General features: G+C 35.7%; 1 protein-coding gene across 2 annotated transcripts in view; it reads left to right on the top strand.

Annotated features, from left to right (window-relative positions):
• The window catches only part of LOC126811158 (uncharacterized), a 67,672-nt gene extending 54,491 nt beyond the window's left edge, over positions 1–13,181 (top strand). For both annotated transcript variants that reach the window (XM_056098461.1, XM_056098462.1), the window contains exons 8-13: positions 1,344–1,420; positions 7,758–7,826; positions 9,437–9,552; positions 10,043–10,210; positions 10,694–10,881; positions 11,383–13,181. The gene's annotated coding sequence lies outside the window, so the exon portion shown is untranslated. The remainder of the gene's footprint in view (positions 1–1,343; positions 1,421–7,757; positions 7,827–9,436; positions 9,553–10,042; positions 10,211–10,693; positions 10,882–11,382) is intronic.
• The last annotated feature ends 219 nt before the right edge of the window (positions 13,182–13,400 follow it).

Raw genomic sequence — 13,400 nt, 5'->3', positions numbered from 1 at the left:
CAACCTCACTTATGAGATGGTAATGTGTTCTCCATGATTTTCATGTAACTCACGCTGCATGTGCTGTTCACTGGGACCAGCCCTATAAAATGCACCCCCATACCTGGTTGAATCATTCACACCCAGGCACTTGGAAGACACGACGCTGGCCACACTGCCCAAGTCGTTGCCAATCACTTCCAGGTCAATGTTTGGACCATCTACAGACTTCAACAACGCTTTCGGGCCACCAACACCACGGATGTTCGCCCTGAACTGGTAGACCAAGGGTACCACAAGGCGACAAGACCGCCATGTTGTGGGACAGAACGTGTAGAATCCCTTCACACAGGCATCTGAGACAGCACGCCAGACAGTGGGAACGCACGGAAGACTCATCAGTACTGATACAATGCGCCGACGTCTCACCAGAGAGAACATCCATTGCTGTAGACCTTACCGTGGATTGATCCTCACCCTTCGCCATCGACGTGAACGTCTAAAGTTTGCCCAACAACGCCAGAACTTGCGACACAGGCAATGGAGAACTGTTCTCTTCACAGATGAGAGTCGGTATTGCGTATCAACTGCAGATGGCAGGACCAGAATATGGCGTTGATGTGGCCAGTGTTATTCTGACCAATGTGTCATGGAATGAGACTCATGGGGAGGTCCAAGCATAATGGTTTGGGGTGGAATCAGCCTGAACTGGGGAGTTTGTCCTGTGGTGTTCCAAAATCTTGGTCCAGGGAGAGGAGGCGGCATCACAGCAGTGCGCTACATCGATCAAGCTCTCAGACCCCACGTCATACCACATGTCGCATGTCATCGAAACAACGTTTTCCAGCATGACAACACCCGTGTCCACACTGCCAGAGTTACTTGGGACTTTCTACAGCTGAACGGTGTCAACGTTATGCACTGGCCAGACCTTAGTCCACAAGTAAACCTGATTGAACATCTTTGGAATGGATTGCGCCAGGCTTTTGTAAGGGTGTGGTTCCAGGTGCCAATGGCATTCATCAATCATCTGGTCCACTCCTTGTACAGACGCTGCACTACTGTTATTGACACTCGCGCTGGACACACCAGATACTGATGTGTAGACTGTGTACAGACTCTAAACCTTCTCGTAATGTCTTGGAATTGTGATGAATTAATCACTAATGTGTCAACATACTGTTCACAAAAAAATTGTTTTGATCCATTTAGTAAGTAGTTTTCTAGAATGATTTGATTAAAGGACAACTCTGATTTTGAACTCGTACTGACGTTTTTTTTTTTGCTGTTTAGTATAGTTATTTCATCTTGGATATTTAGAAAGAACTGACCAAGATGTTTGTACATTTTTTTTTTTTTTAAAGGATTTAAAAGCAGAAGGTGTTATACATCTATTGGCTTTTCAAGTTTCCCCTGCGACAGATATAAAAACAAAAAAATTGTAAGTTTTTTTTAACTCTTTGCATTTTCAGTATTATTATGTTGTGACACACCAATAATTTTTAATTTCATTATACCGTTAGATGAGACATGTTCAGATTTTATTGTATGCAAAATTTGAGACAATTCTGCCAAGCCATTGCAGAGATGATAACAAAACAAAGTGAAATGAATGGGGTTTAACGTCCTGCTGTTCTGCTCCGACTGGGCAAATGAAGACGGGCACAGGGGCGTAAATGTGTGTGTGGCGGGTGGGGGGGGGACAGTCGGTCTCAAAATATGCGCAATCGGTCTTAAAATTTTGCATCGGCGACTAAATGAATTAATGAAGTAAACAAACAATGCCAAAATAGAAGGGAAAGATCCCAAATACTTAATATGTGTATAAATATTTGATTGGACACTGTTATGCGATCAGTAATGAAACAGGAATGCCGCAATGAACTAATGACTCTTGCGTCTGAGTGTGACCTGTCGGACACGATTGATCTTGACAAAATCGTTGATTGGTGGTCAAACTTGATTAAGCGAGGACTCTTGATGAGTACATAGTCATATCTTTACTAATTTATATATACTATTCAAAAAAAGTAGGGGATATTTGATTTTGCGGGCATAATACTAAAATATGCAAATGACTACGAAAAAAGTCACTATAGAACCTAACAGAAGAAACATTTCCAGTTACATGTGACGCCCAAACGCACCAATAGCTACCGCATTGAATGCAGGTGATGCTTGGGATCATCATGGGGGTCCAACCCAAGATTTGCACGACTCTGACTTTGAATGTTACAGTCATTGTGGCATTGAATTCCAGGGTGGAAACATCAGTTTAATTGTTTTAGTGACCAGAAAATAAATTTTGATATGCGTCGGCTTACCCAAAATGAAAGGTTACGTGCCCTTGGCATGCTACAGATCGGCACAACACAGGCGGTTGTGGCGCGGACGATGAATGTTTCTCAGTCTGTCATAAGCAGGCTATGGTCCAGATACCGTGATACACAATCTGTACAGGACAGACCACGCTCAGGTCGACCAAGGGCGACAACTCAAGCCCAGGATCGATTTATCCGTACCTTGGCCTTGAGAAATCGTGCCATCACAGCAAATCAGATCAGCGCTCGTCTTCAAACAGACACTGGTGTGAGAGTGAGTGGCCAGACGATTCGGAATCGACAGCATAGGGGTCACCTTCGCGCCCGACGTCCTCGCGTGATCCCTTGTTTGAGAGATCATCACATTCAGGCAAGACGTCGTTGGTGTAGGGATCGTCAACACTGGGATAATCGACGCTGGAGCAATGTGATGTTTTCAGATGAGACAAGGTTCACTGTTGATTTTTTGGACAGACGTAGGAGGGTGTGGCGTCGTCGAAACGAGCGCTTCCAAGACGTTAACGTCATCAGACATGATCGATTTGGGGGTGGTTCTGTTATGGTGTGGGGAGGCATCACTGTTGCTGGAAGAACGGCTTTACGTGTTGTTGCAGGGCGTGTTACAGGCCAGTACTACCGGGACAACATCTTGGCAGTCCATGTTGTGCCGTTCGCACGACGTCATGGCCGCCGTTTCATCTTCCAGGTGACAACGCAAGATGTCACAGGGCCAGGATCGTTACAGGTTACCTCCAACAACAGAACATCACCACATTACCTTGGCCAGCACTGAGTCCCGACCTCTCCCCCATCGAGCATGTCTGGGACATGCTTGGACAGAGGTTACGTCAACGTCAACAACGTCCTGCCAATGTCCAAGAACTTGCTGCTGCGTTGCAACAGGAATGGGACAATCTGGACCAAAATGACCATAGACGTCTCATTAGGAGTATGCCACGTCGGATCACTGCTTGTTTGGCAAACAGAGGAGGATTTACCCGTTACTGACTTGGTTGTGATGCTGTGGTAACTTTGCTGTTTGACCCCGGGTATCATTTTACCCTTATAATGGTCAGTCTGTGCCTTACTTAGTCTAACGATCATTTGGAATAAATCGATGAATGTGAACTTCATTTCATTTTGTCATTTGTTTCTTCGTCAGTTTCATTAGGTGACTTTAATAACACTTAAAAATCAAATATCCCCTACTTTTTTTGAATAGTATATATTCACCACAACAATATATCGATGATATAGGTCCATGTAAATGATGTAATTATTATCACTTTCAGAAGTTGTCACAGATTCAGAGTATTTTGCACATTCTTAATAAATAACGTGAATTCCCATGCGTAGTACTCAATTTTACTCATGATAGCAGGGATGTCACAATCGGAACAAAATTTGGGGTCGGGTTGTTCTGAGGCAAAATTTGTCACTGAAAACGATTTTGAGATTATTTCACTTCTATGACGTCATTTTTGGTTGGGGTTTGTCTGATTTCCAAAATGGCCGCCAAAATTGGATGAAAAAATAGTTTCCAGATGGTATGGGTGATTATCACGCAAGGTATGGCTTGTAATATATCATATATAAGGTTTTTGTAGTAATTGAACTGAAAAATAATCTCTAATACTAGTTTCCCCAAATCCAAGATGTTGGAAATTCAAAATGGCAGCCAAAATTTACCTAAAATAGCCAATTTGTCAGATAAAAGTCATTTCACTCTTTGATATGGTTTATAATATGTAATTTAAAGGGTTTCCAAAATCCAAGATGGCGGAAATTCAAAATGGCGGCCAGAATTTCCCTAAAGTGGTCAATTTTTCAGATAATCGTCTTTTTTAAAATTGATATGGCTAGTGATATGCGATTTTAAAGGTTTTCTGTGTCACTGAACTTAAATACCTCAGAAGAAAAGTTTCCAAAATCCAAGATGGTTGAAAATCGAAAATCACGACCAGAATTTCACTAAAATGAACGATTTTTCAGATAATCGTCATATTTTCGGTTTTGTATAGCTTGTAATAATGTCCTTTATTAGGTTTTCAAAGTCAATGAACTTGAAAATAACCTCAAAAATGAATTTTGAAAATGCATATTACCTCAAAAATGAATTTTGAAAATAAATATTACATCAAAAATGAACTTTGAAGATGGTAGATGATTGCTTACAAATAGAACTGGACAATCGTGAATTTTCCTCTTGGATTGGCTTGTAATAGCAAAGAGTAGTAGTTATTTTGATGGTAACTGGAATTGTTATACTGGATCTCACATAAACAAGATTTAATATTATTCCAGCAAAACGGTGAGGGTTTCACACAAGCTACGCAGTGTGAAACCCTAATAAGAACAATTTTAACAAAAACAATAGTGTTTCACACAAGCTACGCAGTGTGAAACCCTAATAATCTTAACAAAAACAATAGTGTTTCACACAAGCTACGCAGTGTGAAACCCTAATTAAACATATCTTGTGTGTAGCTTCTTGAAAATAAATTTTACAATACAATAACACAAAGGCCAAATTGAAAAAAAAAACATTCTGGTTCTCAGATATTTCCGCATAACTTTAAAAGAATTGCATGAGTTCGTTTTTGTTTCAAAATATGAAAACAGTATCATTAATTACCGCACCTAAATGTTTTCCCCAGATTACAGGAAGTAACTCTATAAACAAATTTGAATGAATCAGAAAATGAACTGTAGACATAATTATCAAACATGCATCCGAGGAAATTATTATTGACAATAATAAATGATACTATACATTCAACAATGTAATGAGGTAAATGTACTGTGTTGAAATGTGATGTTCATAAGAAGTCATTAAGCCCAGTAGTGATCCTTTGGCAAAATAAAAAAAGCAAAAACCTCCCTCATGCATTAGATTTTTAGGAAGGATTGTCTGAGAACCAGAATATTACTTGGTATGGCCTAAAATAAACTTATATTGCTCAGTTTAGAATATATCAGACCTGTTTCAACAATAATGTCTATTAACTAACTCAAATAGTGATTTTTCGGATGACCGACTGCCATTATTATTATTATTATTATTGCATACTTCTTGGGAGCAAGAGTATCACATTGATATAATAAAACATGATTAGAAAGAGTCTATTTGATAAAAAAAAAAAATTGTTGTTCAGATAATCAACCTATTAGAAGGATCATTTGGTAAAAGTCTTTTCAAATTAAAAAGTCTCTAGTTTAGATTTAAAAGTAGCAATAGTGGCGACATTACGAATTTGAATTGATAAGTTATCCATATATAGGTGCTTGTAAATAGAATGACCATTAAAAATATGATGATAAATTATATGAACACTGCATTATTAATGATGTATTGGTAGAAGGACTTGGACCTTTGAAATTTATCTATGAGTTTAAGTGGAAGTCCTGTGAGTAGGGAATTACAGTTATTGAGCCTTGAAGTTATAAATGAACTGACTAAAGATCTAGTTGCATCTGGAGAGATGAACCTTCTGATTTTATCAATATTGGCCCCATATGATAATATCAACTTTTACAAAGGTTATTGACATGGGCTTCCATATCAAAATTAATATATGTATACACGGAACCTCGGTTTTTCTTCCCATCTGAACAACTATATGCTGTCCCTTGCCAGGCCCTCGGCCCTGCACAACTGACAAGGAGGATCAATGCTCGGAAAATTACGATGAACATTCTCGACCAACGCAGGGATCAAACACAAGACCTCCAGTTTACCAAGCCAACTTCTTACTCACTGAGCCACTGTGGCTCCAGACTTCCATACCAAACATTGCGTTGATATTACGTGCTGATTTTGATGGTGATATTAGGCAACTGCCTATTGAAATTGAACTGTTGTTATTAACTTTTGGTAATTGAGTTTTCGAGCCAATAATAAGATATTTGTTTTTTCCATCGTTCAATTTTCCATCTAATATCTGCAATCCAATTTTTAATATTATATAAGTATAATTAAAATCCATGTTTAATGCAGGTTTCAATGAAGAGTAAAAGTGGAATGACAATCCATATTTCTTTACATGTACAGACTGAAAAGAAATTGACCTAATAATTTACCCTTTGGACCTCTGTTCAGTATTTTACTCTTAAGTAGCTATATGCGAGTGCTAGATTTTTTTCTGTAATGGATATTAGTAATTGATAATGCCTCTTTAATATCAAATTGTAAAAATATTTGATATTGTCCCTAAATGGGTTCCTGTATAAAGCTTGCTCTTCGAAATGCTGGTTAAGAGGCAATTTATTCACTGCTTCCTGTTGTGATGTCCCCAAGTGCATACTAATTACTGAAATAAAGAATTACCAGTGTTCACCCCAAAATGTCTTGATGTGTTGACTTGATCTTGAATCCAGTCCATATATTGGAAACAAGAAAATGTGAATTTTGTCATATAAAATTTTTTGTTAGCTACTGAAGATAGTAAATTCATGAAATAAAACTTAAAATAGAATGTATTTCAAACTATTTTCATCAACTATTTTTCTTTTATCATTCTTATGCTGTTTTAGTGAACATGGGTGAGTCTAGGTGTTTCTTATATTTTGCAAACATTTTAAGTAAATGTGCACTCTTCTATTTTGTTGATTTTAAAGAAAGGAAAAGTTAAGACTATTATTACCTTCGCTAACTAATAATAAGTTTATTGTATTACACATTACATAAGAAATTTATCAATTCAATAAACTTATTTTGACCAATGACAACCTAAATATATCACCACATTTTATATATTTGGTACTTCCAACACCATAATTTTAATAAAACTGTTATAAATTATTGGGGGATTTTCAAGAATTTTTCAAGATATGCTGATCGAAAAAGTTACACACTGTCACATCCATTGATATTATTTGAATATGAGGATAAAATTTTTATGATCTGGTCATAAAACTATCTATTTTGAGGTGATATATTCAGATTGTTTAATGTTATTTTAGTTGTTATTTTTCTACGAGCTTTTATTATTAGCATGTTGGTGATAGTTTGACATGGTTAAAATACTATGTAATATACTCTACCAGAAAGAACATGTACGTCAAGTTGTTGTAATTTGTAATCCTATCGTTTGTAATATATATGTCTTCAAGACAGATCCTCTTACACAATTTGAAATATTTCTTTTAATATTTTGATACATGTATAATTTATCCCCAATATTATCCCTATTTCAAGTTGTAATCTTTGCAGCTTGTTATATTAAAATTACAAGGAAACAAAACCTAAAAGCGTATGATAATTTTATTCATAATTATCCTTTGTTGTATGATTTACCAAAATTTTGACATGTTGAAATTAAATACGCATGTATTTCTGTCCAAAGAAAACAAAATTTTAAATATGGCGTGTGAAGTATATTTCATATTCTACTTTCATCAAACTGTAACTTTTGTAACTTATATGTGCAGTGATGTAAGTTTGATGTATATTTTCAGTGCTTTTAAAGTTCATAATGCTGGGACAACATTTTATTTTGCCTCTGAACGTCAAGAAGATATGAGCAAGTAAGTTTCTATCATGTTTGCTTTATGTAAGTGGAAACAAATATTGGGACACAATAACTCTGCTTCTAATTGAGCTAGAAATGTTCAAACTTGGTGTAATGCCTTGACTAAATTTGATGGGACACTTTATGCTTAGGATAAGCAAAGATAAGCAATTTGATTGGTCGATGCTTTGGGGAACAGTAACTATGATTCTAATTGAGATAGAGTGAACTAAATTTGTGTATAAGTTTCACTTCATCAGCACCTTGACTAAGTATAGATAAGCAGTTCGTTTGCTCAATGTTTTTCAATAAAGATAAATGGGCAATTAATTAATATGCGTACGAGTGGGGGGGGGCAAGTGGGGGGGGGGGGGTGCTGCCTCCCTAACCTTCAGGCAACCTGACTTTTCGGGCAGACAGGTAAAGCTAAAACAAAAATTATTATTTCATTTAGTTGGCAAAATAAAGTCCCAGAAATCTAATAAAACACAAATTTTACTTTTCTTTTAATTGAATTCCACAAATTTGCACTGAATTGACTATGGATTAAAACATTTTGTCTGGAGCCACTTTACTTTGTGCAACATTTTTCTCACATCGATTATTATTTGTGAATGCAGATGCAACAGTCTGATTGGATAATTGGAATTTAGGTCGCCATAGACTAGAGTGGGATTTCGATTGCAAAACGTTGGGACAACTTTGAAGATCTTTAAATCAAGGGCCAGAATAGCAGAAAAACGTATTTGCTGCGGTTAAATTTTCAAAAAAATTTGCGGGGAGGGGGGGGCCCCCCATACCCAGAGACGATTGATTATTTGTTTGGCATTCAGGTCACCCACCTAAGGTAGGCTTATGGACCACATTAAAGTTGCTGTATTCACAGGCTGGAATAGCAATATAAACAGTTTGCGGCAGTCAGCCACCTAAGTTAGGCTATTAGATGACTTTAAAGTTGCTGTATTCTTGGGCTGGAATAGCAGAAAAACATGTTTGCAGCCGTCAAATGCCCCAAGGGAGGGGGGGTCCCTACAAGGTAAGCTGTGTAACCCGAAATTATTTTGACCCCAGTACGCCTATGCTTACTGCTTATTACTGAGCGAGGTTTCGACTAGGCTTTACTAGTCCTTATCAAGCTAAGTAATTGTATTCCATAGAATTGTGACCTATATATTTTCGGTTCAATTACTGAATACCATTGAAACAATGGACGTCCTCGCTGAAGGAATTCCCATCAGGCGTCACTAGTAAAACCTCAGTTCCATGTGACCTTACCCATGGTAAAAGAACCGTATCGGAATTAAATTCCATATTAACGACAAAAACTAACGTTTGTCAACACACCAGTTCGTAATAAATGTACAGGAAAACAATGCTGTAAGGTAAACAATGAGGTCACATGGGACTGCCTCCTCTATGATGTCACCTATAAATTATGCCCCATTATCTCTAGCGAGGATGCCCATTGAAGGAATTTTTCATTATTCATAGCCTCAGAAATTACCTGATTACCGCATACATGCAGGCAGCAAAAGTTGAAGCTTATATAGGTCTTTCTTCTTCTTTTGTTTATTTCTAAGTTTTGTGTTTGTCAGATATCATTATGCCACCAATTGTTTATTTAAGATGGATGAATAAAATGGGTTTAGCAGCTATTAATTATGACACAAGTAATATAATGACAACTGGTGGATTTATAAAACCAGAACCAACAGTTAAGGCACAAGGTTATGGTGTTCAAAGTAAGTTGTTTTTCTTTTATTGTAACTTTATCATCTTATCTTTCTAATATTTTTATGCATCAGATTAATTAATCAGAATTTTTTTAATTATCTTCATTCTTAGCTGGTTAATATGGATGTTCATTCCTGTCAGATTATTCCTTTGCGTGTGATATTGATATTTCTGGTAGTATGGCTGTCCTTTTGAAACTTGTATGGTTTACAGATTGACCATGCTTAAATAATTTAAATATTCCTTAGCTGGTGATTTGTTGTGTGGCTAAACCACACTTATCTTCATCTGCATGTGGGAAAGGAACCAAGATTTGATGGAGTATTTCCTATCTGCATTTATTCTTCTGATTATGTGGGAGTACTTTGGTTCCTGACTAAAATATTGATTAAAATACTTAAACCATGTTATGTACCAAGAAAATTGGATAGACTAAGTTTCTGTTCTTATAAAACTGTGGCTATGGGTTTATTATTTAAACTGTTTTTATTTATTTAGATGTGTATTATAGTGAGAGTGAAGATGATGATGATAATGAACTTGGTACATCATCTACTGTCTCTGGTAGTTGTTTATCTTTAGCTAGTGCCACATCAAAAGATAGTATAGCTACCTTAACACCATCCTCTGTACAAAACTCACCTGAGAAATATTCTATTAATAAAGGTAAAATATAGGTTTTTAATCTGTAAATAGTACTGTATAAAGACTACGGGTAGAAGCACAAATAGACTATAATTAGTAAATGGTCAAAGCAGGTTTCTATTTATATATTTCTTTATAACTTTTTGACAAAATGTTAAAAATATGAACATGTCATTTTTAAACCACTTGCTGTCTATTATCTGCTATACAGATATATACATTAAAGGCTAGTACTAACTGTGATTGTTTCTTGGCAATATTTCATCACAGACAAAAAATCGTTGTGCTGTGTCAACTTTGCTGTCCAACAGAAATTGACAACAAACATGTGTGCATAGCAATGTTTAACTTAATTATTAATTTATATGATTGATGCTGATGATCTGTCTGACTGTACAATTGCCACACACCTATAAAATCGCCATCAAAATAATCATTTTTGTATATGCTGACCTTTAGAGTGTAGACATACATGTTTTTGTATATTTTACCTTTTATCATCAGCTGATGAAGGAAGGGATGATTTAGCAGTGATGATTAGAAATATACGGAAATCTGAACTAACTATAGATGGTGTTGATCGTAATAAAACCCGTCGAAGTCAAATACAATCTTCAGATTTATTAACAGCTGCACCATCAGCAGAATTAGATAAGCTCCGCAAACTTAAATCACTCCATAGAACACTCAAGGTTAGTTTGAGTCGGTTTTTGTGTGAACATTTTGACAACTTGATAATTACAATTAAATCACACCAAACAATTGCCCCATAATCTGGTGGTGTTCTAAAACAAAATAGCCAACCATGAGACTGATGTCCCCCACCTCCCCACCTCAGTCCCAACATAGATAGATGACATGTCAATTAATTTCCCTTTTATCTTTTTGTAAAGCATCAAGCTATCAAACTTTGACTAAGCAGAATGTACTCATGATTGAAGTTTGTCATTAACTCTGCTAAACCTTAGCAGAAAATGTCATTATTTTGTCCCAAAAAGTGTGACATTTTAATAATCCCCCGATTGCCATCCTAAAGTTAGAGTGGTCTTTTAAGTACTGTATCCCCACAAATTTTAAACCAGACTTTTTAAAAGAAATGACCTTGAACCCTATTATGTACAATATGAAAAGAGAAAAGAAGAAGAAATGGTTGGAGAATTTTGTCTCAATTTATTTTCTCTATATGCTTTTAGGCAAAGGAACATGACTTGAATGAAATAGAAATGTTTTTGAAAGATCCTGTTGTTACTCCAGACAAATTACGTCAGTTTCAAGATCAACATAAAGAGCTCTTACCTAGAAGACGATCTCAGAAACAACGATCTTCTAAAAATAAAAATCATTAGATAGTGTGACTATTCTGTGTAACTCTGGGATTGAAAATGGTACTCTAGTCAGGAAGTGTAATATGAAATAGAGGTCTGTGACATGAACTTGAAGCTGGTACATGTTTTAAATATGAAAAATATCGATTAGGTGTACCTATTTTTCGTTAATGTTTTTGTAAAGGGGAAAGTTTTGAAATAGAAGCCCTGGTTAAGACTGATATTATTCTATATAACGGAGACCTTGTTAAATTCTTAGACAAAATCATTTGCTATTGAACTCATTGTGTAATGCAGTTGACAAGATTTTGAAACAAGAAATTCATTTAAAGATCAAGTGAGATAAAGGTCAATGTTGTTTGACCACAATGAGGATATTTTATTTGAGTGATCAAGGATGTGGTTAATTTTATATATACATGTTGGGCTGTACGATATTGCAAAAAGGGACGATATCGATATTGGCATTTTTTTCAACGATATAGTTAAATATCGCGATATTTAATAATAATGTCACTCTGCTATTAAATAAATTAAATATAAATGCATTAAAGCTGACTACAGTGTGAGTAAGACTTGTGGGTAAGAATTGCTTTATTCATACACTTTAAACTTTGCTTTTTTTATAATATAGATTTATTAAAATGAACAAAACAACATCCTTTTTGGATAAAAATTAAATACAACCGCTGATGTTTAAAAAGCGTCTGCTTGTGACCTTGTATAAGAAAATTCTCAAATATCACCTGCAGCGGAAGTACGTAGGTGCAATTTCAAGTCTTGTATTGTAAGTTCAAACAGTTTAACAAATACTAAATGATCTGGACTATCTTCCATTCAAGTATTCGATTGGCTGCGGTATTTGTGGCCTAACAGTGACAGTAATCTATTTATAGATCGTTTTATTCTTGCTTTCAGAAATTAAGTTTTGTAGAGTTTTCTAAAAATATTTGTTTTTTTAAAAATATGACAACCTATTTATAGCCTGGTAATTAGCCGCGGTAGTGGGAAATTTCAGGCGTTTAGTAGGCATAAGCTTTACATGTAGTAACAACTGACAATTTATTGTGGACTAAAAACAAAGTAAAAGTAACGCATACACGATGCAGTGAAAAACGGCTGCGGACACTGCGCAAGTGTTTTCAACATTTAATGATTCTCAAAACATTAGTTTTATTATAGTTATTTGCCGTCGGCTAATTTCCACTGCTGTATAGTGTATTTATTATCTATTTTTATGATAATTTTTTTCGATATTTGAAGTTTTTGGCGATATTCGATAAACCACTATATCGATGATTTTTGGACATGATATCGTAGTTGGGTCTGAAAATACCATATCACGATAAATGACTATATCGAGAATATTGTACAGCCCTAACGTGACATGGTTATTGTTAATCTATATTTTTCTTTTTTTCACCTTGTCAATGCATGGTATATGACTGATATCGTGATTGTTTTAAGGTACCAGTAACTCTTATATAAGCTTATCTTGTAGCCTCTAAAAGAGCCAGCTAATACATTCGTGGTATTAAGCCTTATGCCTAAATATATTAACACTGAGGAGATTTACTGTTGTTTATATTTTATTATTTATTAAGCATGTAGATTATAATTGTATTTTATGATATATTATTACTACTATAATATAAGTATAGATTGCCTATTTGTCTTTAGAGAAATTGTACATTGAAAATGATGTGATGTAAGAGAGAAACGAAATGAAATGGGGTTTAACGTCCTACTGTTCTGCTCTGAACTGGGCTAATGAAGATGGGCATACGCCATACAGTGTGCTATGAGGAAAATTTTGCCTGGACAGCGGCACTGCGGCCTAGTCTTATATCGAATTCCAACTTCAGGGAATCTTTAATGTGCATGCC

Source organism: Patella vulgata, chromosome 2, assembly GCF_932274485.2.
Source record: "Patella vulgata chromosome 2, xgPatVulg1.2, whole genome shotgun sequence".
Classification (NCBI taxonomy): Eukaryota; Metazoa; Mollusca; class Gastropoda; family Patellidae; genus Patella; species Patella vulgata.
The sequence above is the reverse complement of the archived record's forward strand: the minus strand, read 5'-3'. Positions and strand labels throughout refer to the sequence as shown.